Below are 26,330 nucleotides of genomic sequence, written 5' to 3' on the forward strand. Positions count from 1 at the left end.
TGTTGTTCATCTTCTTAATCTGACTGGCGTTGCCACACACTGGTTTCTGTCTTCCTTCCCAACTCTACTAGAAATAAGCACAAGACATTCCTTAAAAAAAGGGACTGGGCTCACATACAAGGTTTGCCATAACGTTTCCCAGGAAGATGCCCGCCCTTCAATTATCCTGAATTGTTATGGGCATCCTTCACTTTGAAGTTCAGTCACAGCAATACTTTGCCATTCCTAGAAGTAACTTAAATAGCTCCAACACCACAAACTTAAGAAGTCCTGTTAGTGAGGCGCACACATCCAAACTCTGTGTCTCCAAAGCTGAGAAGTGAGGTAGAAGCTATACAAACAGCAAAACCCAAAAGCACTTAACAGGAAAAGGAACAAAATACATTATTTTTGTTGTGATTGTTGCTGTTAAGAGGTAGCCAAAAGATTTTAGTTAAGAAACCTAGAAATTAAGATCACATAACTAGAGGCTTTGCCAGCTTCACAAGTAAAAGGTTCATACATTTATTTTGCTATTTCTCCATGCAGACGCTTCACTTGTTTCAGTCCTTTTAAGTTGGTTACATGCTAATATACATGCACACAACAGGATTCAGCTGTTGTGTTTTCATATGCACTGCAAATAATCCTGAAAATACCATTTCTATTAATCACATTGTTCCACACAGTTTTAAAGCACATGATTGCAGAATAAAACCCTCACCACCTATTTTTGGCCTGGATTCTAAAGGAAATTAACTTTATGGGGTGGTGTTGTTTGTCAGTCCTCACCCTATTAAATTTTCAACTTGCTAGTCAATTTTGACCACATTTGGCAGAAGGCAAAGAGATCTGAATAGGTGTCACATTCTTACATCTTTGGGAGAAATGAGTGTGTAGGTAGAGGAGACATATCCAAATTAGCCTCACACGAAGTCCAACTCTGGTACAAGAAGTCAACAATTCCCTGCTTTGTTTGGCCCAGCAGCCATGCCATCATCATCTGCATGCGGGCATCCAGTGTACATGTTGACTCCCGTGTGGCCAGCTTGAGACACACTGGACAGAAACCACGGACCAAGCCAAAAGGGAGGGAAAAGATAATCTGGAGAGGAGGAACAGCGAAAATGAAGGGGTCCAAAGAGAAGGATCACAGGTTATGGTGGACAGAAGGTCAATGCACACAGGGGAAAGAAAATCGTAACTAGGTTTTGTCAACTCTGCTACCTGAGGGATAGTTGGTGGCAGCTCTTTGCCATCTCCATGACTACAAGCACAATGATGTCCCTTCCCTGCCCTCCTTCCACCTCCTGGAAATATCACAACGCATCATTCTTCCATCACATCCTGGGCTAGTTGTTTACAAGCTGTGTTTCATCTTCAGATACCCACAAATAATGCTGGATGCTACTGGGTCCACAAATGGTCCATGCCTTCAGCTGGCAGACAGGACAGGAGCAGCACAGCAGCACGCTTGTGAAAGAGCCGGGGCAGGCTAGACCCACCTCAATCCACTTGTGTCACAGCTGCAATAGAAAGTAAGATCCCTATCCAGAACCGTCACTTAAAAGCTGCAGCCACCTTCCTCTTCAACCCAGGAAAGGAGAAATGCACACCACATACCACAAAGCTCTTGCTAGGGAATGGAACCCAGAGACACTACTGAAAGATGACAGAACAATGCTGCCTGTAAGAAGTACAGAGGGAACAAAAGCTTATGAGCCAAATCGAGATCACTTGCAACCTATGCTGGTTGCTTTTGCCCAAGGAGCTCTCAGTATCATAAATCTGGACAGCTTTAGGGGATGTGAAGTACAATCAAACTATCTCTACTTCAGAAGAAGTGGAGGGCTGAGGGCCAGAAACAAGCAATGACTACCCTGAGAGGTGCCAGGCAACCGGGATGGGCAAGGGGAGCACCCTGCAGAGCCAGGATGGGCATCCACCCCCAGCCAGGGCTGAGCAACCCCAAAGCAAGTCCCACAGCCACTGATGGCAAGCGAGACTCGCCCCACGTCCAATCTGCGCTTAGCAGCTAGCGGACAGACAGCAGGAGGTTTTATTTGTCTTAGTTCTTAGAAACAAACGCTTTTGCACCGTGAATGCAAAATGAAATATCTCCTCCCCGTGACCCCACAAGCCTTTCTGATTTAGTTTGTTTTTATTCAAGAATCTTCTTTATAACCAACCTATTATAGCACTTTATTTAAGGAGTAAATAAGGATGCTGCTACCTGCATTAAATACCGTTTCACTAACAATTACAGGGCATTATCCTCAGGAAAAACTTCATTAGGCCTTCAGTCTCTCTCCTTTAAAGAGGTCAGTGTCCTGCAACAACAGAAAAAACAGTTTTTTCTCTCAGGGAAAACACCAAGGATGCAGTTCAAGACACAGAAAAGATGCAGGCAGAGCACAAAACTCATGGGATAAACGAGATGCAAAATCATTTTCCCCTTCTAAACCATCACTTCAAGTTCAGACCGATTACACAACAATTTAAGAAGTCACCAGCATTGGCTTCCTCCCATGCTCTTCACGGTCTTAATATGCAAACCATGGCAGCCCATTTGTCAGAGGGCACTTTATCCAGCCTGCAGACTGAGGCCTTCCTCTGCGGGAAGCAGGACTGGATGGCCACAACAGCCCAAACACCTCCACCGCTGCAGCAAACACCCCGGGCCAAGAGCAACACATGTCCTGATGGCCGCACGGAGAAGTGGCTCATCCTGTCAGGAGCACTGGATCTCTGTCCAGTGACGAGATGATCTCTCTCCAGCTGCGATAGTCTGGCTCCTCTCATTAATAGCAGGGCGCTGGCATCTATAGCCCAGGGCTCTGAGCAGTGTGTCAAGAGCAAGGTGGCAAGGTTTACGAAATAGAGCTTTGAAACATTGGGGCTGGGAACAAGTCAGAGCCTAAGCATAAAAATAAGCATCCAACAAAAACAATAAGCCTGAAATTACAATGAATTATGACCGACAAATGCATCAAAGCAGAGCCTGAAACAGAGATGGGTGGGGATTATCTGACCCCAGAAAGCAGTATCTTCACCTATGAGCTTTCCATTCAACTCGGTCCTATTAACTCTCCCAACTTCGTGCACCCAGTTTTCACTCTCATGGAAGAACAAGCAGCCCTAACCACCACAGCAGCCAAGCAGAAACTAGTTCAGTGAAAGCTAGTTTCATATTTCACATGAAATACGAATGAATAAATATTTCACATTTAATTGGTGGGTTGGGTTGTTTTGTGGAAGGATTTTTTTTTTTTTTTTTTTTTAAGGAAAGAGGGAAACTTCGCCTAGACTCCAAAACGAAAGTCAGATGTGAAAGAACTACTCACAAGATGCCAAGGGCAAACAAGTGCACCATTAAGTATGTCTTGCGTTGTATCTCTATTTAGAAATCACCTAATAGTCATCTTTTCCATAGGGGACAGATAATATTAGAAGCCGCATAAGTCCTACATAAGGATGTCTCTATTAACCATCCTACATAAGGATATTCCTAGATTCCAGTAATTTTGCAAAACAGATTTTTTTTTAACTGCTGTGTAAAATTTGGGCCACAGCAAAGAATTCAATGTCACTTAATCTGATTATTTTCTACCACATAAACTGAGGAAAGGACCACCTCCAGGACCCCGTGGAGCATGGGGAGATCCCATTCCCGGTGCAGAAGGGCTGGGCGAAACCTAAGCCTTTCACTGGGAGGCTCTAGGTCCGTCGCCTCTACCCACAGCTAGGAGTGTGTGCTGCTGTCCCATGGAGGAGATGGTGGAAGCAATAGAGATGGGAGAAGCAGACAAGGTCCTTTCAGAAAAACTCACCGTCGTATCCCTCACCTTCTGCAAACCAACCCACCCCTGTTACCGTACATAGTGGTTTACTCTTGTTAGAGCCCCCTCCACAGACGATATGAGAGATTACTTCAATGACGGTGTGTCAGGGTACAAAGGCCTTCAGGTGACAGCATGTTTCTGCCTCAGTTCCTTTTACCCTGAAGTATCCCCTGCAAATCCTATAAATTTGCAGAGGGGAAAAAATAGCCTCCCATACTTGACCAAATAGTAACACACAGCTCCTGTTTTATCTACGGGGCAAGTCATCACTTGCAAAAACATTGTGGTTTATGGGGTACAGTACAAAGGAATGCATAAGAATACAGGTAAGTTGTTCTGAATTTGTACTCTAGTACTTTCCAGTGGCTGCCTTAAGTGCTTTTGTGCTCATGAACAGTCAGTTCTTAAGACTGTCATTAGGAACAGGAGCACTGCCCCAAAAAGAGGCAAAGGCCATTTTATTTTGATTTCCACAAAACACGCTTAACTACTGAGCTCCAACACAACTTTCACTTCCCATTCATTCCTTATTTACCATCTTGTGCACAGTAAACAGAGTTAACAAGTCCATCATTGAACCATCAGCATCCCGGGGGCTTGTCACTGGGGAAAACATTTCACTGTAATAACCACCAGCACAAGAGGGTCACCTCATTGAACACTCCAGGAGAAGGCAAACCATACCATTACTTTTGTGCAACTTGTCAAGGTTAACCCCTTAGATACAGAACATCTCTAACCCCAGAGAAGACAAGGTCTAGCAGATGTCAAGCTTGCAGAGCACTGAATTTCAAAGAGGGTGCAAGTCAAGACGAGCATCAGACAGGATAAAGGCAATGCTCTACTGAGGGTGATCAAGATGAACCAGAAGAGCATGAGAAATTAAGTGCAGGGAAAAGACAGACAGATTGGAAAGAGTTTGTATGAGCTGCATGTGCAACACTGTACAGCCAGCTAGCTCTCTTCTGCAGAGAAATGCATCTGAAGCACAGGGCTGCCAACACGCAACACCATGTTCTTTTTTTTTTTTAATTCGGGACTTTTTCCCCCCTTCTTTATGCAAGCTGGGGACCTGACGGCTGAGAGATCACCTGCTGCAAGATGAAATTACTAAAACAGCATACCGCAGGTCCTGCTGAGCTCATTAAACCACAGCAACCCTCACACACATGGCAGCAATGCAGCTGGTGATAATGTATTTCCCCGTCCCACTTGCATCACCAATTCTTACTCATCAGGACAGTTATTATAGTCTTTATGTAGAATTCCTTCATGCAGCCTAATTTGCCAAGAAGTAATCGCTCTCCTCTCCCCCTGGTAATACAAATGAGACAGAGCTGTAAAGTGATTTCATTTGCCGTTTATTCCATGGCTCTACTTTCCAAAAGTTTCTTTCAGATGTTCTGTGTGAAGCCAGATACATTGGGTCATTAGAAAACGTCTCAGAGAAATGCAATGTTTCATCAAGTTTTGTGTGGAAAAGATGAGTAATTTAGGAAGCTTTACATCTTTGAATTCACTTGGCATTTCTTTCCTAAAGAAATCCATGAACTTCTTTCCTTAAAAAAAAAAAAAAAAAAAAGCCCAGAGAGCACTGAAGCATTCAACTCTCCACTCAGAGCAGGGTAAACAGAGTTTATCCAATACTCAGAAAAAATCACATCCATGTAAAACAAGCACAGGAAAGGACAGCACAACAGACACCCACACCACGTGCAGCAGGAGAGCGATGCAAACCTCGGTCTGCCCTGGCTCACTTTGCCCCCAGAGTCACAGCCAACGCTATCTGGTAATGACACTACAGTGTGGTCTGGCAAACCACAGGCTTCTGACTTCAGGTTCGAGGCCCTGCTGCCAACTCATTCGGGGGCTCCAGCACATCTCTTTACCATATTGTGTCAGGCTTCCCTCAGGAAAAGCAAGAAAAGACAGCCTAAACCCAGAGCTCTTACTCTATGCTAAGACTATGGCCTTGTGCATGCAATGCAAGCTTTAAAGGCCAGTCTCACTATAGTTTTTTCAACATTTTGTTGAACAATAAATATTCTGGATGCTGAAAAGGTCACTGCTGAAATAACCACTGTCCTGCACTGACTACCACTCCCTACAAGCGAGTCGAAAATAGAGAATACAGATCTGTATCCAGCCTTCCCTTTAATTCAAGACTGAGACCTCAAAATTTGTGTAAATGCTCACCAAGGAAGGAAACCGAACACAGGCTTGCAGCACCTCACAACGCGCAAGCCTCATTGCTTTAGCTGTTTAAAATCATTCAGCCCAAGCAAAGGAATAGGGTGTAGTTACAAAGTCTGAACAGCAAAAACAGTAGTATTTAAGACAAAAGGGAGAATTTTTTTTTTTTTTTTTTTAAAGAGTATAACAATTCAGACAGTTGGTATTTGCAAAAACCTTCTTCTACACACCTCTACACTTCTGTGTTTACAAACAGCCTTTCCATACCACAGTGAGTTTTGTGTACTTGCCAGCTAGGTACTGAGAAACTTAATTGTACTGTATTAACAATTAAGGTTTTGACTTCCTATCCAAGGGCTCTACTACTTTTAATTAAAATTGCATGTTGTAACATTGTTAAGACTATGCAAATCCGACAGTTGGCTCTAATAATGCACAGGTAATCTTTGAGCCTCTGTACAAGGACGCTGATACAGAGTTAAAAATAAGCTTTATTAGTACAGACAAACCCAAAACCCAAATACACGAGGGTCTGGGAAATGGTTTTGAAGGCTGAACTTCACGTAATCAATCCTCAGTGTCTCCTTGCTTAAGCAGAGCACTTTACAACAATGTTTTCCATCAGATTTGCAGCAGCTTGAGGATTGCAGATGGGATTTCCCCATATGGCAACCATGCAAACTGAAGAGACAAAACGAGGCACGACCCAACCGCGTTGTAAAGTCAAGAAAGTAAGAGAGCCTTGAACAAGATCAACAGGAGAGTTCTCTAACCCAGGCTAACACCAAGTATTTTCTCTGCCTAAACATAAAGGAGACTGTTTTGATTCAAAGGGCACTTTTTACAGTGTGGTAGTACTGACTTAATGGAGAACCGCCTAAATATGCATCTCCACAAGCCAAGGCTGGATTCATTACAGAGAGCCAAGTTCTGACGCTTATACTTGCACATTATGAAAGCAGAGGGAGAAGGTGCCAGGGTAGGGCTAAAACAATTTTGAATTTTTCTGAGTCCTTTCATGTTGGTCACAAATCCTTTATAGTCAGAGTTGTGAAGATGCAGTCTAGTCATGAACCCTGAGGGGGAACAATCCAGACATACGTGTACCACTGATTCAGGAGCTGGAGACGTTTGCTCCCCTAAACAGCTGCAATTAACCCCAAGATGGTCTGAGGGGGCAGGGTGGGGTGGGAAAAGGAAGGAAGACCGAAGGAAGAGAGAGGGGCCCCATGGCCACCTGCAAGCCCTCCCCGAGGAGGCTGCCCCTAACCTGGACTGGAGGGAGAGGCTCTCCCTTCTGCACGGCCATCCTCCCACTCTCCTGCTCCAGCCTGCTCAGCCAGGGAGGCAGAAGGGCTGTGCAGCACGCAGGCACCTCTCGCAAGCAGCTCCCATGGGTGGCTGCCAGCTCCAGTGGGGTGAGATTGCTCCAGGCCAGACAGGGCAGCAGGTAGGTCTTCTGCAAGCCCTTGCCAGTCATCCCTCTGGCTTTGCTCGGTCTAAATTTGATGGGGCTGATCATCCAGGTGAATGCCTATATAAGTGCAAACTTAAAGCCGCGTGGGGCACTATAGCTGCGATGTCTAAGAACCAATTTTGGCAAAGTGTGGGGCTTTCTGGAAAGCAGAGCCCATATGATCTGTCTCACTGGTCCTTCCACTAGCCATTTCATTACATCACTATTTTCCTACCTAATAAAACTCAACTATAATTTTTGTTATTTTAGATTTATATTTTCTCTCAAATGAAAGGTATTCTTACGCCAGGAAGAAGGAAAAAGGAGATTTATTTGCCCTACAGATACCGTAGCAAACTCAGTTCGGGAAAAAAAAAAAGAAACCATTGTTTCCTTTTTTAAAGTATTTTTAAAAACAGAGAAAACAGTGAACAAGAAGCCAAGATTATTAGCAGACAGAAGAAAAAAATATTAAGAAAAAGAGCAATAAGAGCCTTTATTCCCAGGAGATCCTTTTAAAGAATTTAGGAAACTCCAAGCAATGCAGCTGTATTTCCTGTGACCTGCAACATTCCATTTGGGAACACAAGGAAGGTCACCACCTTGGAACAGCTCGGTACACCCACATTGCGCATGCAGAGCACTCAACTCAAACACATTACACTGGGGCAGAGAGACGAACTGAAAGATATTGCGAGTGCAGTAGTGGAGGACTGCTAGGCTATGGAGCAGTCCTGCAAAGGGCACCCACTCAAGCCCCTACACAGTAGCAGGCTTCTCTCAGGACTCCTTCTGAGCAGAGTCTGCAGCAGCGATAGGAGACAGAAAAGCTCTCTCAAAACACACAGTTAAGGGAACACCAATACACATGTGCTATCCTCACTCCCAGCTTCAGCCGGGCTCGGCGTTTGTGAGAGAGATATTACTAAGATATGCCTATTGAGGGTAGCGAGACACTGGAAGAGACTGCCCAGAGAAGCTGTGGATGTCCCATCCCTGGAAGTGTTCAAGGCCAGGCTGGATGGGACTTTGAGAAGCCTGGTCTAGTGGGAGGTGTCCCTGCCCAGGGCAGGGGGGTTGGAACTAGATGATCTTCAAGGTCCCTTCCAACCTAAACCATTCTATGATTCAGGGAAGCAGTAAGTTCAGTTCATGACGAACCACGCTGTATTGGCATGCTTCTTGCTATAAAAAGCATTTGGAAGTTATACAAGCAGCTATATACACGCAGCCCAAGGAACACCACTTGATGCATTATTGATAGGCAGCCACTTCTGAGGTGAGACAGACTTTGAACAGCATTACAGCAGGAAGGTAGGGTACTGGGAAAGAAAATGACAGAACAAGACGCTAAACTGCTGCAGGACTTAGATAAACAGACTAATTATCAGAGAGTTCATCTACATGAAAAATTAGCTCAAGCATTGCCTCTAACTTGACCTCCCATCTATATCTTTAATTAGAGCATGGTGCCTTTAGCTTGAGTTGGCGGGAGACACAGGTGAAAGTTTGATGAAGCACATTTAAGCAATACCTAAGCACGAGTGCAAGAAAGCAACACTCAGGGATACCTAAGTCCTCCAAGTTGTCCCTGCTATTTTCCCCCTGCCATGCACGCAGGTACAACAGCATCATATCCTGTGGACAAATTCAGAAAACAACAAAACTTTTCCATATATATTTATAGATTTATATCTATAAAATATATATTTATTTTAAAAGTTTAGTGCTACGTATAAATATAGCGGAGCATTCGGACCCCTTGGCATCCTGCAAGCACAGCCACTGTTATCCAGAACAGTATCCGTCTTTCAAAGGATGCCCAAGATTGCTTGAGCTTGACTCATTCGAGAGGGGTCAGCTCCTCCAGGATACGCAGCTGAGACCACCTCTCCCCACAAGCTCTTCTGCTTCGGCCACTCACTAGGGGAGAGCAAGAGCACCATTCAGTATTTCAGGCACACAAGCCCTTCATCGCTAGCAGGAGCGATCAAGTTCGTCAAGTTCAATATACATGAGCAAGACTGCTGAGGGCTTAACTCAGTTCTGAAGGACATCAGCAAGAAAAAAAGGAGGCGAAGCTGCTGTTCCCTGTGGAATAGGAAAGGGAGGTAACAGTTATGCCTGCCCAGAGCAAGGAGACATTTCACTCTGAATTGGGATCCTTTCAGTTGGAACCCAGCCAGAAAGCCCAAATAATAGCCCTTCTGCTCACAAGATCACTGCTGAATCTTGACTGTTAACAACCTGTCTGGAATACAGTTTTAAACTCATTTAAAATACCACGGGGAAATTGTTTGCTACAAATGCTAAACGCTTTCTTCAAAATTGACAAATTTTAGAGTACTGGGGTTTCATGTATATTTTTATACTTCCTCCTTGCACATGATGCCACTGGAAACCTGTAAGTATGGCATATGCACAGATACTGAAGTTTTGCTTTTACCTGGATTAAGTATCTGCATTGTTTCTTTGAATCATCCAGCTTGTCTCTTTTACAGGAAATTAAATTAACACAAAGCATCTTTTAATAATCATAAGAGCTCTCCAACAATTCAATTTGCAGAAAGACAGACCAGCATTCTGCATTACAGTAGGCGGTTTATCAAGTGTTTTGACGGAAGATCTTTTCCAAAGCCTTATCCAGGCACTTAACACTACCTCATACTATTCCAGCAATCCAGTCAGTGAATACAGAGCGGTGACAAGAGAACAGCCAAGCAACTGCTCACACTGTTTAGAGGCTAAGTTGCTTCAGTTGCTTCTGGGTATCAGCTAACATAATCCAACTGAACTGCAGCCAGGATCAACTCCGTGAAGGCAAGTTAATACTGATCTGCTTTATTCCGTTTTCCCAAAATGAAGCCAGCACTGCACCACTGGAGGCCCCAGCCTTGCAAAGGAGGGAATTGGGCGATTCCACTCCCAAAACCTGCACGGGGTCTTGGCAGAGACTCCTCAGTACAGGTCACCTTAGAGGATGCACACAAGAGGGGCAATGAAAAGAGATGCAGAGAAAGAAACACAGCATCACGGCATGGAGAGGACTTAAAGCAAAAAATAAGCCCAGGGGCAAAGCCTGCTATGCACATGTGAGCAGCTGCCCCCACCAAATACATAAAAACATGGCCACAGGCAGCAGCCCAAACCACAGGAAAGCTCTCGCTTCAACATACTAACCTCTCCACTTTCTGTTTTATCACCTGTGCCTCCCTCAAAAGCATTGCTCCCCTTCAGCTGTGTGGTCTACCCTGGTACACTGCAAGGGCTCTGCATGCTACGCAGACAGGCAGCCCCGTCTTGGAGGTGCTCAGGATCCAAAAGCAGAAAGATAAAAAGCAGGATAGCAAGAAAGCAGGGAAAACGAGGGAGGCAACATATCCCAGCCTCAGAGGGAACAAGTGGCAGAGCTAGAGAGAGCTCAGTCTGGCCCCATCCACTCAGCAGCAGCTCCATCATGAACGCAACCAGCTTTTATGCAAATGCTGAGACACGGAGCATATTCCAAAAAAATATTCCTTAAGGGGGAAAAGAAAAAGAAAGATGCATCAACTAACACTTTTGGGACAAGTACTTTTGCTCCCAGATTCATGGGCTTTAGCCTATTTTTAGGAAGTTGTCTTTGCAGATGACAAAATAACATCTCTCCCCCTCTGTACATACACAGCTGGACTTGAATCTTCACAGCCTGCCAGGCAGCGTCTGCATTCAGCTTCACAGATGTGAATTACGATAGGAACTCTCAAGAGGAAGTCTCTTCTCTGGAAATCCAAACACAAGTAGTTAATATGGTCCCAGTGCCAAGCGTACAGCCCATGGGAAGGAGGGACACACAAGTGCAGTTAGAAAGTTCCTTCCTCACCACCAGAAGCATTTCCTCCATCCTTTATTCCTAAGCAGCACGCTTGAAAAAAAGATCAACATGCATAATTCAAATGCGATAATACAGAATTGCTCCTTTTCTCCAACACAGGCACTATTAGCACACAGAATCACAGCCAAGAATCAGCATTTTACTCAGGAAGCTCCTCTCCTTGGCCATCACAGCTCTACAGAAAGGCTGTAAGTCTGCTCAAATCCACCAGATCGATACTATCCCTGTGGTGGCAGGAGAGACAGTTGGACCATGTGGGCAACGCTTTCCCATGGAGAAGCACTGCTGCATTTCCCTGCTGACCCGCGGTTTGAAACTCCTAGGTGACACCCATCCATCCCTCCCTCCCCACTCCCAGCCCTGCAAGAAGCAGATGGCATTGCTCATGCTGCTCTGACTGTTCAAGGGCAGAGTAAACTGGACTGTAGAATTACACCGATCCATCTCTTCCCTTCACTGCTCTTTGACAACAGCAAACCTCCCAGGGCATGGACATCTCTGTATGCATTTTGTTCTTCACGAGGCCTAACAACCTCATGGGAGAACTGTGCCCACTCCAAAGACATAATCCAGCAAAGCCCCGTGCGTCCGGGAGCTGACTCCAACTCCATCCAGGGATAATCATCCCAGCCACCAAGGCTGTCCTTAACGCTATCACTGCTGGGAAGTCCGCCATACCCTCAACCCCAGTGGGAAAAGGGAACAAGGACAACAGCCAGCCCTAGAAGCACATTTTCCCCGCTGTCATGGGAAGTGCCAAACTCTCCCTTGACAGTCTGGCCACCAACCAACCTCCAGCGTTCCCCAACCCCCACAAGTGGCTCTGCAGCAAGAACAGGGGCTGTCACCCACCCACCCAAAGGTTGCCCTGACCAGATTGTTTTACCTTGGTTTCCATATCCCAGCCACACGTTCCATCACTGCAGAGCACAAGGAGAAAGCAGACGTACCAGAAGGGCATACAAAATCCCATCACGTAGGCGAACCTGCTCCAGTTTGGCCCATTTTAGCGCTGGGCACCTAAACTGACGTCTCCCTCCTCCTTAGGGAGGAACACACAGGTCCACAACCACAGATTCACCCTCAGCAGGCCCATGTTTAGCTAATTTACTTAATCTGCAGCACTCCTCTGCCTTCCTATCCCTACAGTCCTCTACCATAAATCTGCCTCATTTCTCACAAACGCCTACACAGTGAGCTTGGCGTACCAGCTTGTGTCAGAACTTCATCAAGCCTCATACAGGCACAGCCAACTTTTTGAGGAGGATTCACTTTTCATTCTTCATAGTCTTTATGCAACATGTTGAGTCTGTGCTTTAACCTCCTGTTTATCGTGGAATGCATAACAGTTTGATTTGGATTAATTTCACGTATGGCTTCTATCAGACCCTGGAGAACCTCTGGCTGCCCTTGCACTTCTGTATAAACACCAACCAGATCCAGGCATGAGGCTCTAGATATGGGAGGCAAAAAATCTCTGCCTCAAAGCTTTGCAGCACAAGCTAGACAAGAAGGATTAAAGCAAGGACAATGCATAAATTATGGTGCTCTGAATTTCCTTGCATGCCTGTGGGAGACTGCTGTACAGTGGGCAGGGACACGCTCTTAGAGGACAGACCCCATGGCGGGTAGCAGTGCACGTAAGAAGCATGTCCTCTAACAGGGCCCATAGAGGCTCCTGAGGGTCACACACACTTCGGTTGCTGAGGCCACTCTTCCTCTCCATTGCTCTCAGGAGAGGCCAACAGGACAGGGGATACTGGCTCCAGGCAGGCAGCAACCCAGCAACGTACACTTGCAAGACAGATAGCTAACACATCAGGATGGCCAGCCAGATGAGCACATCCAATACAAAACTTTGCAGCCTTAAAGTGGTTTTTTTTGTTATTTTTATGTCAAGCAACTTTGGACTGTGCTGTTGTATCCTCAACCCTGTGATTTATAACTCCTCAAACCAGCAGGGTCACCTGCTCTGCAGCAGCTGGCTTTGGAGCAGCTCTCACCACCCAACAAGCCCACCCCTACGTCCACCAGCTCAGCCCAGTCCCCCCTGAACCCACTGGGAAGCCCATTTCCTTGCCCCTCACTTCCACACCCAAAGACTTCAGCAGCAGAGACACCACCACCACCCCCACGCAGGGCAGGCAGTACCAGGATACCCTCTCCCCTGTCACCAATCATTTCCCTAACAGCTCACCCAGACAAAAGGGACATCAAAGGCATCTGCACTTGGGCTATCATATCAGTGGGTCTCCATCCCCATTAACCTCTCTCTTTCCAGAAAAACATGGCAAGTCAGACAACGCAAAGTTGAGGTCTCACCAGAAGCAAAGGTGGGACCTTCATTGCCTCTGGCAGGTATTTCATGCACTGCACTGTTATTTCTCGCTCTGCTTACAGCAAGTAACATCTTACCCACAAACAGCCCAATATCTTAGGGCAAAAAGAGATGCCAAATCCAATGCGGCTCAGAAGAAAGGTGGTGGGGTCCCATTTCTTCCTTTTAACACAGACAAACACAGACAGACGCCCCCAGTTTGCTCCTAAACGCACAGTCTGTGGGAGCTACATGAACACAGCTGGATCTAAGGAAGGGAAATGTTGTTCCTCACCAGGTGCAACAGTAAAGCCAAGCCCTAATTACCGCAGCCATAGAAAAATGATATAGCACATTTAGTAAGAAGAGGAATTAACTGCAATATCACAGCCAAATTCCAATTTAGCATCAGCAGTCCAGCTGGATACACTGATGTCCTAAACAACCGGTCAGCCGATCCTAAACTATTGCCACATGTGCTGTAGATTCCGTACCCCCTTCAGTCCCTCCCTCTGAAAGAGGCCCTGCGATACATCAGTGTATCAAGGCAAATCCCTACAGAAACATCATCTTGTTTCAACCACTTCTGCATTTACAGATGCCCGACAGTACACTTAGCCTTGCGTAAACGCGGCAGACCTAACTCTGCAGCCTGTTATTTTTATGCCGTGCCCCAAAGTGAATGGAGCAGCATAAGGCGCAGGGAAACGCCTCACATACATATGTTTTGACAACTGCATTTTCATATCGGCTCTGGGAGCAAAGTGACTTTTCAGGACAGTGCAGGACAGCACGTCAAACAGTTTCTCTTTGTGGAAACACAACAGGGCAAGACATTTGTTGTGAGAAACTCAAACACATACCAGCCACATCATTTGCTCATCCACAGTATTTTCACTGATGAATGAATAAATTATCGTTTACATCAAAGGCAAGATTTCCAGTTGGAGGTTATTTACTTTTACCTCAATCACAGCCGCTCTGGCAGTCTAACTCAAGATACAGATGATGCACAAACCAAGCAGCAAGTCCTCGCATGCTGGGAACTGTTCAAACAGGAATAATTCAACTTTTTGTAGTCTCACCCCTGCTAATTTGCCACAAGCTGTCTCTTTTCAGATGCTACATGAAACACAAGGAAAAAAAAAACAAGCTGTATTAAGCTGGTACATTTACAATCAGTTGATCTACCAAGAGCTCAGGTCAGTTTTCTACATAAGACAAATTCATTTTTTTCAGCCTCACAGGGTTAAAGGAACAAAAATTTATTGCAGTAACCAAACATTTCTCACCGGAGAAGTGCACAGCGATTACTTAACTAATGCAAACAATTTTTAGTCAGCATGCAAGGAATGTATGGGATAATTGTAGGGCACTCTCTTCCACTGGCATTTTACAAGTACTTTTTAAGTAGCTATGGAGATGTTACAGCCCTTTTCATTTTGCTGTCATAATTAAGACAGCTATTGATTTCTTTGCAAAATTCCTTGGAAGAGTGGGGAAGAAAGGGGGAGTTTTAAGTACCACGAGGTCTGAAAGCAAGAAGCTGAAGAAAATGGAAACAGATTTCAGATGGAGACAGCAGCATGGTAGGTCCTTGCAGGAGGCAGTCTTGCACTCCACGTCCTGCTTTACTACGTCTGGAGGTAAGGAGATAAACATACACCACTATATATCATGCAGGCAACATAGGGATAGCCTCCCAACCAGGTCCAAAAAGAAAAACATCTCTAGCTACCACTGCTATTACCCTGCACAAAAGGAGGCACTCTCCAACCAAGGGCCTGCTGCCCTCTGACAGTTTTGCTCTGTCACAAAGCTCTCTGGAGATGTGGTTGGACTCCATCCTTGCAACCATATGCTGGGCTGCAAGACATCCCCTGTCCCTCCAAGCAGTTTATGCGGAAGCCTTGTCCCATGCAGGCCTTGCAGTAATCAGTGGCTCCTCTCCACCTTCCCCAGGCATTACAGCCTTGTGACAGATGACAGTCAAACAATCCTGCACTTCACCCTCCTTCCGAGAGAAGGTCAAGAGCTTGCCATAAGCCAAACAAACGCTGGTCCTCAGTGGCCCATTCCACCTATAAAACGATCCCGAGAGAAACGCCATTCACTATATTGACATCTCTATGATCAAACACTTCTGTGTACGTGGACTTAAGACTGCGCATCATGACAAGTGAGTCCAAAACCCAAGATACCGACCTGGAAAACATTGTGTCACACAGAAAAGGGTGTGCAAATAATTATGTATTTAGGTCCCATTCAGAAACTCCCCCAGTAACGAGAACAACAGATCAGGCTCACAACAGACTTTTCCCCTTGGATAAAACAGAAAGGAAAGCCTGTTTGATCAAAATATTTTTCTTAAATTCACCTTAGACTCAGTCACAACAATGGCGTCAGAACCTGCAGAATTATCTCCACCACCAAGCTGCAGGAAGTTTACCAGCACCACCCTGAAAACAAATCTCAATCTTCTCATCTCCACATTGCATTTAAAGCCTCATGGCTGTTCACCAAAAAGACACACTCAAGGAATATCGCAAACAGAGGGAGAGCAAGCAAGACGCTGCTGCTGCCAAAGCATTTGCACCTATGACGGACCTGTTACCACTCCTTTCACGTAACACCCATCCATCTCTGCAACCGCATCACCAATACTGCTTCGTTGATTTATGTGAAGGCTTGAAAGCAGGGAAGAATTAATCACCCTTTAAGCTCCCCAAGAAGCTGGCTGAGGAGTGTCATTACTGCCCTCAGGGAGTTCGGGTGCCAACAGCAACTGTGGGTGGAAGCGCTTGGTCTAGACTGCACACAGACACTTTCACCTCTCTCAGTGACAGTCAGACAAGCCCACACTCACGATGCCCTGGTCACAGCTTTCCCATTCTGTGGCTGGCACTACTAGCTGGTGGCCAGCAAGCCATCCAACCCCGGTGCCTGCCAGCGCAGGGCTGCACTGGGAGTGGGGCAAGCCAGACAGGGGGGAAACACCACAGGGCGGCCCCAGGACTCCTCCCATCTCAGAGCTGGCCGCTCCCAGATGTTTTTTCCACCCCAACGCGGCCAGCAGCATCCCAGTTTCGCAGCAGTACCACAAATACAGTTACACATCCCACATAACTGCAGCATCCCCGTGCCGTGGGGGCATAACCTGGCTTCAGCTGCTCCTGCCGCATGGCTACACGCCTCCCTCCTGGGGCAGAAGGGGTGCACACCCACACCCCCAGCCCAGCAGCAGTCCTCCTCCTTGCTTGAAGAGCAGAGCCACACTGCACACACTCTGGCGTCCTTCATCCAAATGAGCTCCAGCCTTTCCAAGCAAGGGCTGCAGGAAGAGACGCGCATGTCCCCACAGTGTCCGAATTCCTGGTAGTGCTGCACATTCTGAGGAAGCCCCTGAAAACACATTTCTGTGCCAGCACTGTAAGAGGTTGCAGTGGTCCTGCCCAGCACTACACAGGAGGTGCTACACGAGCTCCAGGATGAGCGAGGAAACCTCCAAGAGGATACTTCTGGTTAGGACCTGCTAATTACATGATTCACATCCAAGGGAAGGTGTAGACCAAGGAAAGCCACTATATGCTCCTTTTGGAGGAGTGGAAAAAAACCCCACCCAAACCAAAAAACAAACAAAACCCACAAAATATAGAAAAAAATCCCAGCCTAAGACAAAAAATTCTTCTTTATTGAAATTAGAAAAACAAGTTCTTAGAGCTTCAAATTAAGCTTAGCAAAGAAACATAAATATGCATTTCTGAATCTTCCCCCAATGTTTCCTTTACAAATATAACAAATTAAAAGTGCTGTCAGAAGTTAAATGAGCTTCAGTTGAGTGGAGAAAAAAAAATGCTGATGGCTCTAAGATCCAACTGACAAGCCTTTTCAGGTCTGCTCTGAACCACAAACAACTTCCCAGAGATTTAAATTAAGAGTAAAGAGCCTCCTTTGCTTAATCCTGTTTTAGAAGCAGGACAGAGGATACTATAACTCCTGAACCCACCAGAAGGCATCTAGCTACCATATGCCTTTCCTGGGGATTAGCTGCTCAACACACCCACCTCTCCTTGAGGACAACCTTTGCTCCACTGTGTGTACAGGTGTGGGCAGGAATTTGGAACACTCTGTGTGCCTTGGCTGCTCCAACATGTCCTTATACCCCTCACTCTATGTAAGTCACTAACTGCTGAAATTAATACACACCCTCTTCCACGAGAACAGCCATTTGCACTCAGATCTTGAGAGAAGCCACCAAGGACGGCTACTTCAGCCTCCAGCTACAACACAAAGGTCCATCCTCACAGCACGGAGAGGTCCCCAGGAGGTAGGTTAAACAAAGCACTTATCAGCTTATGTTGTGGAGCACCTAGCATTTTCAGGATACCAGCATTTTGAGGAAGATGAAATTTTTGTCTGGTTCTTAAAACAGGAGCTCGATGTACCATCCCTCCCCTCCCATTTAACAAAAGTCTATCAGAGATGCTTCCAGCGCAGAAGAGAGACTGAAAGGGCCTCAGCTGAGCAGCACAGGGAGCACAGCCATTAGACCACCACATCCCACTATCAAGCGTGTTTTCCAGCTTGGACATTTGTCTAGAGAAACCAACGCAGGTCACGGCACCAGGAATGCTCCCTGGTCTCACACAGCCACAGCCTCATCCATGTCCCAGCCTTCGCCTCCCCTCATAACCTGCACACAGCAGTTCCCAGAGGCAGCATGCTCCCCACCATGCTGACTCCCAACGCTCCTCTGAGATGGACAAAGGTGAAGCCAGGCTACATTTCAACACAGGTTTGTAAACCTAAGCCAGGGTGGTAGAGCACACACTTCAAAACCCCAAGAAAAGCTCACAAAATAAGGTAAAACAACACAATCACACAGCTGGCATCCCTGAATACCCATTCACACTCAAGCTGAGGAGATCCCAATAAGCTATACGCTCCCTCTCCTTGCCAACACCTTGTCTCCACAAGACTTCTTCCATATGAGCAGACTACCTGATCCAAGCCAAAGGAAAACAGATTTTGGCAGTCTCCATATGGCAAGAGTGATTTTTACAAACCCACGTCAGTTGTGTCCTTGCTAAGCTGTACAGAATCCCAGACCACAAATACTACAACCGTGTGGGACAGTAAGTATTTTCAGAAACACAGAAACAGTTCAGCGCTTTTTTACCATGAAGATACTTCTCACTTGCTCTTCAAGGCAGATTTTAATTATCAGCATTACACTCTGGAGAACCTTAATTTGATCCTACAGACAACTTCACGTGCCAATCTCATGACATCCAAAAACACGGAGACCAGCCTCCAAAGGGCCTGCATGTTCTTTTTCCCATCCCTCCCTATGCTGTGGGCTAGTCTAAATTGCTAATCTCCTTCAACAGTGCTTAGACCTTTCCTGTGTTTTCCAAAGGCCATATTTCTGTCTAAAGTTCATATATGGCTACAGCTAGTAGCCATACTACATAGCAGTAGTACTACTAAAATATGTAGTAGTAGTACTCTAAAGTATGTGTAGCTAGAAAATATCAAGTCAAGACTTCAGTAAAACACCTACCTAGACTTCCTGGATTATTCTGGATCCTTTGAATGGACTTGAAGTTCCCTGAACTCTGGTGGCAATCAGAAATTAAATTTTGCTCAGATCAAACCCATGCCAGGGAAGGACACTCAGCAGCACAGAACAGACAGTCTAAGCACACTCAGCAAAACCAGCACATCCTCAAAGCATCTCATGTACTGCAAGCACCTCAGATGAAGCTCTCTGCGTGTAGCAACCATGCTCTTCCTGCCCTCTACCTGCAGCGTCCCTGGGGCATCAGGTAACCCAGCAGTAAACCACAGGCTACAAAAACTACGGTGAACAGCACGCGGCCTGCGAGCCATGGCTTGCTCACTGCTTTAAGCGCAATTGTGATTGTAAATGTTAACTGCACCTTACTGCTACAGACAGAGAAACCGGCTCTGACATTTTTGCCAAATTCTGTGTTAAGGGGCAAAGGCCAACAAACCAGTCTCCGAGTCACACCAAACCACTCTTCTTTACAGCAAGGAAAGACGTCGTTATTATTAAGGAGCTTCCTTCTGAATTTTAGAACTTGGTCTGAAAACCTCAGGACTCGCACTGCACTAAGCTGAATCCCTTGGCCCATGAACATCCAGCCACAAAGCTGGGAGAGAACAAGACTCCCATGCCTGCTGACAGAGCACATGGACAGCTGTGTGCACAGCTGCCACAGCATCAACGGAAGGTACCGCCCTTCCTCATCCCCAAAACCAGATCCTGGTGCTGGTTTGATAGATGTGTATGTATTCTTGTTTCTGTCATTTGTAAAAGAGCACTACTGGGGACAGATTTAGAAAATGAGGAGGTTCAGGGGTTTTGTTTGGTTTTATAATATTAAAGCTATTTTTCTGTTACCAACTAAAAATTGCACGCCTTGTATCTCCCTTCACAACCACTGCAGTGTCCATGAACTATTAGGGATTATATTCTACATTCATATTTAAAATATACACTATACTTTTTTTTTCATAGATTTTTATTTCAGAATTGATCAGTCTGAGAAAAGGTGTGCCAGACCAACTCATTGTCATTTCCTCTTATTTTGACACTGTTACAGAGCAAGAAAATAAAGTTTTTCTTCCAAATCCGTCACATTTGGAGCCACAAGAACTCTTTGATTTAAAATGTGCTGATTCATGCTAGTGGTTATCAGATTTTTCTGATCAGAGACATAATTAGACAGCCGTCTTTGACAGCGCAAAGATTCTCCAGTTTAGAGTTCAGATGCTGCAACAGCTGGCTCAAGTCTCAGCCTTAAATTTTCCACTAATATTTAGGAAAATGCCTATAATGAAAGATGCAAGCACAAATCAACTTATGGATCAGTGCGCTTGATCTTGGAGCCTTTTGTTCACATGTGGAATTTGATGGGATTTTATTCATGTAAGAGTTACACACAAGAGTTAAAACACTGCCTACTGGAAGTGTAATTACCATCAAGATGTATGCAAATGGCTGCTTAAAGTCACACATTTTTTCTTATTTTTATCTTACCTCAAACACCAGGAGCCAGAGACTGCTTCAGTGGCCTCTGGTCCTGGTTCTTTGACACAACCTGCACTGTTTAATGATGCAGAAAGGCAGAAGGGAAAGTGAGCATCCTCACCTTAACACAAATTGGGACACAGGTTTCCAGACCAGTGCCGGACAGAAGATCTAATCTCCCTGCCTAAGTACGCTCAGGTGATAGGAGGAAACCAGACTTTTGCATCTCCCAGAGGTTTTAGAAAGATTCAGATTTGCACCATGTGTTTGAAGAAAGAAGAGAATGATTCTGGTCTTCACCAGGGGCCACTCCTCATGTCTCGAGATGACATGCAGGAGAAGATCCAACGTGCAAGGCACAAGGGTGAGATTTAACAGCGTTCCCCCCAGACAGCACCTCTAATGAAGAGCGCCCTGATGAAGCGTTAGCTCTGACAGCCTGGACAGACCACGCAAGAGAGCACAGGACTTCCACCCAGGGGATATGTCAAGTTTGCAAGGACGTACTGCGCAGCCTAAGCCCCTTCCAAGTTCTCCACCTGCTTTCCCCATTAATGATGAAGATCACCCAGGCAAGAGGAACAAAGGCTATAGCTATAACTGGCTGCAAGACCTGTATCTAAATATATTTCCACTGAGGAAAGAAATTAGCTCTTTACGTAAATGGTTTATCTTGGCCTTTTGACAGAAACAGAAGTGCAGCCATTGGGAACAGGATAAAGTTTTAACCCACCACATTTTCCTCATGTACAGCAGAAGTCACAGAGCAACAAAGTGCTCTGGAAGCTAAAGGGTATCAGGAAATCATAAATGCCCATAGCAAGGGCAATACACATCATGGGCAAGCAACTGTGAATCCAGTGTGATGACAGAATCATTAACGGAAAATTCCAACCTTTAAGCAGAAATAAAGTACTATGTTGTCAGCAAACAATACTAGAAAAACAACAGATAGACACTATCCTCAGCCTGAGCTGAACCAACATAGAAGTCAATTTGTGAGAGAGATGGAAAAAAAAAGGAGGGAAAAAATGGATGCACCATTCCCCGCATCTCGAGGTGTGTTTGTAGCTGAGCACCCTCCCTAGGCCACTGAGAACAAGGAGAGATCCAAAGCAAAGTGCCCACCAGAAACCCACTGAGAGAGACGCTACAACTTAGCATGTTCATCTGTTAAAGTTGCCTGAAGTAGGAGACATACAACAACTGCAGATAATAATCCCACGGCAAGAAAAACACTGTCCTCCAAAAGAAGGACAAGGCTTTAATTCTGGACTGGATGCCGACTTTTCCAAACACCGGGCAGGAGATGTAATCTCTCAGGAATAACACAGAGCCTTTCCTACATTATGCAGAGATAAACACTTCTAAACCTGCGATCTTCAAAGAGCTATCTGAACAGTAAACTTCATCGATTTCTGAAGCGGTCATGAAATGGTCACCCTTTCTCCACTCGCAGATCACCTGTTCAGCAGTCAAGTTTTCAGGAATAACAGTCACTTTCCTACCAAGACACAGGGAAGGTTGATGCCCTTCTCCCACTCAAGCCAAAAAAGTCAGCACAAATGCAAAGGCTGACAAACAAAGAGACTTAAGCACAGTACATCTGCCTGCAACACACCAGTTAGGCTCTGGGCACACAAACAAATTTACAGTAGGGCGAGACAGGGTGGGAATTTATACTAGATGCTAAATAAATACTAAATAAATGTCTGGGCACAAACACCAGCAGTAAACATGAGGCAAGGCAATGTAGTTTACCTCTCCTGGACTGGATCCAAGAGCAAAGTCACTAATGGGATGACTAATGGGATCTCACAATTACAAGTGAGGGAGGGGAGCAACTATTCAGCTTAAGTACAGGAAGGTACTAACTGGTTTTATTTATGAAAGTATTAAGTGTTTTTATGTATTCTTAATGCACAGCTGTATGCACAAGCTGAATGCACGCAAGAACGAACACAACAAAACCCACCCGAAAACCTTACAATAAACCTGCTCCTTGCATTTATAAATTTACAGATGTGGCTTGGTCAGACAGAAATAGGTCAGATCATAGTTGTACCGCTTTAAAGAAGCGACATAACTTGAGTTTTGCTTTGAAGCCTGAAAATAACATAGGTGAGTATGAGAAGAAGCTGTCTCAGGTATACCAACCTAACCTGCGTATCACCATTTACAAACCAAGGCAGAGGTGACCAGCACCTTCTTCAGGAAGAGCATGCAAATTCAGCAGCAGGACTGGGGCTTTACTGACCACCTGTAACACCACAGGAATTTCCATGATGCTCCATTACATCCCTAAATCCTGCCTAATACTTGGGCTCTTACTTTCTCTGTTGAAAACTACTGCAAACCAGTGGACTCCTCAGTCACTGGCATTTACTTTTTTTGTGCTCTTCTTGCCCCACCCCAGGAGTCAGGGATATGATTTTGGACCATCTGTACCAGATCTGCAATCTGGCCACCTCTCCACACTTCCCCCACCTTCACAGAAAACACAACACAAAGCACAACAAAGGAAATCAGTCTGTTATTCAAATGAGTTTACAGCAACACTACCTTGTCCCCAGTAAGGCAAAGCTATATTTTGATGCAATCACACCACTATCAGCTAAGTGACTAACTCTTCTTTTGTTTTAAATCTCTTCAAGGGATGGATTTTGACTTCACTGAAACTACTCCTTGAAGCAGTGAAAGACAGAAACATCACAGAAACCCCATTTGGGTGGATTCTAGAGACACAAAACCTCCTCAAGGATGCTATACCGTACACCTCGTATCACACAGCGCTGCCTGTCTTCAGGCCATCCAGACCTGACCAGTGAGCAGGGACCACACTTTGTCCTCCTCATCACCAGCGAGCTATGGAACCAGACAGGCTGGCAGCACCACCTGGGAATGGCTGTAATTTCAGGAATACTAACAATTACCCTCATGTTGACATGGGTCACAATCAAATTATTCCCTGTATGGGATACCTCCACAGACATTTTGGTCAGGACCCCATTCCCTCCTGCAATGCATGTTACGCTGCACAGGCAGCACAACCCAAAAAGGAAACAGGACTTGCATCTAAGTAGGGAAAAAAATAAATATTACATTCATCACAGCTTTCTGCCCCATGTGACATCCCTGACTTTGAGGCGGCTCCACCCTGCGTTTCAGGGACAAGCAGAAACATTACTCACCAATTTTTTCCAGAGCATGGTTCTGCTGCAGACACATGTGGACAGGACACATCAACTCAAATATTCCTCAGCAGAACTCTTAAACGCAGAACTGATCCAGCAAATGGATGAAAACCCAGGGTAAAACTCACTGAAGCGAAGGAAGCGCTTGAATCTGGACCCGTGTGTTTGGACGCAGGCTCTTGCCCTTATCTCATTTAAAAGGGTTACAGTGGCCGCTGAATACCTAACAGCGCCTTGCGCAAAGGTGGCATGCCCCAAAGCAGGAGCAACGCTGCTGAAGAGGGAACCTGCTCCTAAGGGGCCCCACTTCACAGACAGACAGACAGGTGGAGCTCCCACTGCCTTTGGGGAAGAGAGAAACATCAACTTCATACTCCCAGCACGGGAATACCAACATTAATTTATGAGCAACATGGCATGGCATTAACAGTCATTCTCACCAGCAAACCAAAGGACTCTGCTGATCTATCTGAAACAGCTTTTCAAGGAACTGTGCTAAATCCTATTGCCAAAATGCCCCTGGGACAGGTACTAAGCCAAATCAGGGAGCACTTTGGCCCTTAATTTCGTACTGATGTGAAGAAGTTAAGAGGCTAATATCCTTGCTGCATTTGGAACCAAGAATTCAAGCAGATTTCAATTTTCCTAGTTTCCAGGATGCTTCTCCAACTGCCCTGCCATGCTGCCTCACTGAGTGTGCTGGTTTTACTGAAACCCATACTCATGGCTTTTATTATAATTACAAGTCCCTTTTGTCCTTCACAAACATAAATCCTCAAGCTACGGCTGCTATCTTTAATAGAAGCAATAAATCCGGAGTTGGCCCACCAAAACATCTTCCTCTCAGATACTTGATCATGTAAGCATGGAGAATATTCTCACTCTGTGACCCATTTTTGCTGTTTACTTTTTGGAATGCAGAGACACTCATATTGCTCAATCGTGCTGCTATTGCAATACATACCAGAGCTTACACATCGTGCTGTCGGTAGTATCTAAGCTTGGGACAAAACAAGGACAGCCAGCGAGTCTCTGAAGGCTCGGGCACAGCCAAGCCTGAGTCCTAAACACTGTATCTGTGTTTTCGCACAAGATCGGCAGCACTGCACTTCTACAGGAGAGCACACGCATGTTGTTATACCACAGCAAAGTGTTTAACACCAAAGCTTACTTTTCTCCTCACAGAAATAACTACATAGGTGTGAAGCACCTTTTACTGCTACAGCTGCACCTCAGCCAGGGTGTGAGCTAGCACAGCTAGTTCGGTTTTTGTAAGTCACAGACCTAAAACATCACAGACCTAAAAGAAATAATTACAGGATCATACCACGTTTGTTAGTAGAAGATAAAACTCACGACTGAAGTTTCACAGTACTTCTAGATGAAGTGTCCTACTAAAGCCTGAAAAGATTAAACCGGTGCCTACCTCTCCTCCAAATTTCCCTAAAAGCTTTGCCAGCTCCAGCACTTAAATGAGTTACAGAAGGCCAGGAGCAAATTACCGGCCACCTCTCTGAAACTGCTCTCCTTCACCCTTCCAGCCAGGAGGCGGCAAACGCAGCACGGGAACACTCAAACGTTGCCTGAGGACGGAGGTAAGGCTGGGTTTTGGCAGGGGGGAGGGAAGGCAGGCTGGAGGGGAAGCCCCTCGTCGCATCCCGAAAGCTGCCCGCTCCCCGGAGGGTGCTTCGGGGGACACGCGGCTGGTGCCCGACCCGCGGCGCTGGGCGCACGGCGGGCTCCCAGCCCACGCGTGGGGCGCGCAGGGGCGCCCGGCCCGCCGTTCCCGGGGGGGAGGGGGAAACCCGCCGACCCCAGCGGGGCAGGCGGCCCAGGCCCATGGCGGCGGGGAGGAAGAGCCCGCCCCACTGCGGCCCGCACGGCGCGGCGGGAGCCGTTGGGGCACGCCGCCGCCAGGACACAAAGTTGTGGCAGTCGGGCTCGGTTCGGCTTCGGACAGCGGGGCCGGGCCCCGGGAGCTCCGCTTACCTGCACCCAAACACCAACGGGACCCCCCGGGGCAGCCGCGCCTCTGCCGGCTCCGCGTAGCCCCCGCCGTCGTCCTGTCCGCGCCGCCCGCCCCGTCCCGGCCGGCCCCGCCCGCGCCCCGCCCCGGACCGCCCGCGCCTCCGCCTCGCACACGGCGGCCGGGACCCAGGGGGGCTGCGCGGCGCCGTGCGCTCGCCAGCGCTCCCCCGCTGGGGCCGGGCCGAGCCCCGCCGAGCCGTCGCTCGCCTGTGCTCCCCGCCCTGGGGCCGGGCCTCCCCGACGGGGCAGGCGGCAGCGCCTGGCCGGGCCGGCGCCCTGATTGGGCCCGACGGCAGTCACTCGGCGGGCGAAGGGCAGGGCGAGCTCAGCGCCGGGGCCCGGGCCCGGGCCGGAGCCTCCCCCCAACGCCTCGGCCTTGCCCGCGGCCCG

General features: G+C 46.6%; 1 protein-coding gene across 14 annotated transcripts in view; it reads right to left on the reverse strand.

Moving 5' to 3' along the window:
* PPFIBP1 (PPFIA binding protein 1) overlaps positions 1-26,057 on the reverse strand; it is a 118,888-nt gene extending 92,831 nt beyond the window's left edge. For 12 of the 14 annotated variants that reach the window (XM_063357084.1, XM_063357049.1, XM_063357092.1 and 9 more), the window contains exon 1: positions 25,902-26,057. The gene's annotated coding sequence lies outside the window, so the exon portion shown is untranslated. Of the gene's footprint in view, positions 1-2,212; positions 2,310-25,901 lie in introns of all 14 variants that reach the window. The other 2 variants (XM_063356966.1, XM_063356983.1) reach the window with 1 other exon arrangement.
* Positions 26,058-26,330: the final 273 nt, after the last annotated feature.

This window comes from Chroicocephalus ridibundus, chromosome 1 (assembly GCF_963924245.1).
Source record: "Chroicocephalus ridibundus chromosome 1, bChrRid1.1, whole genome shotgun sequence".
NCBI lineage: Eukaryota > Metazoa > Chordata > Aves > Charadriiformes > Laridae > Chroicocephalus > Chroicocephalus ridibundus.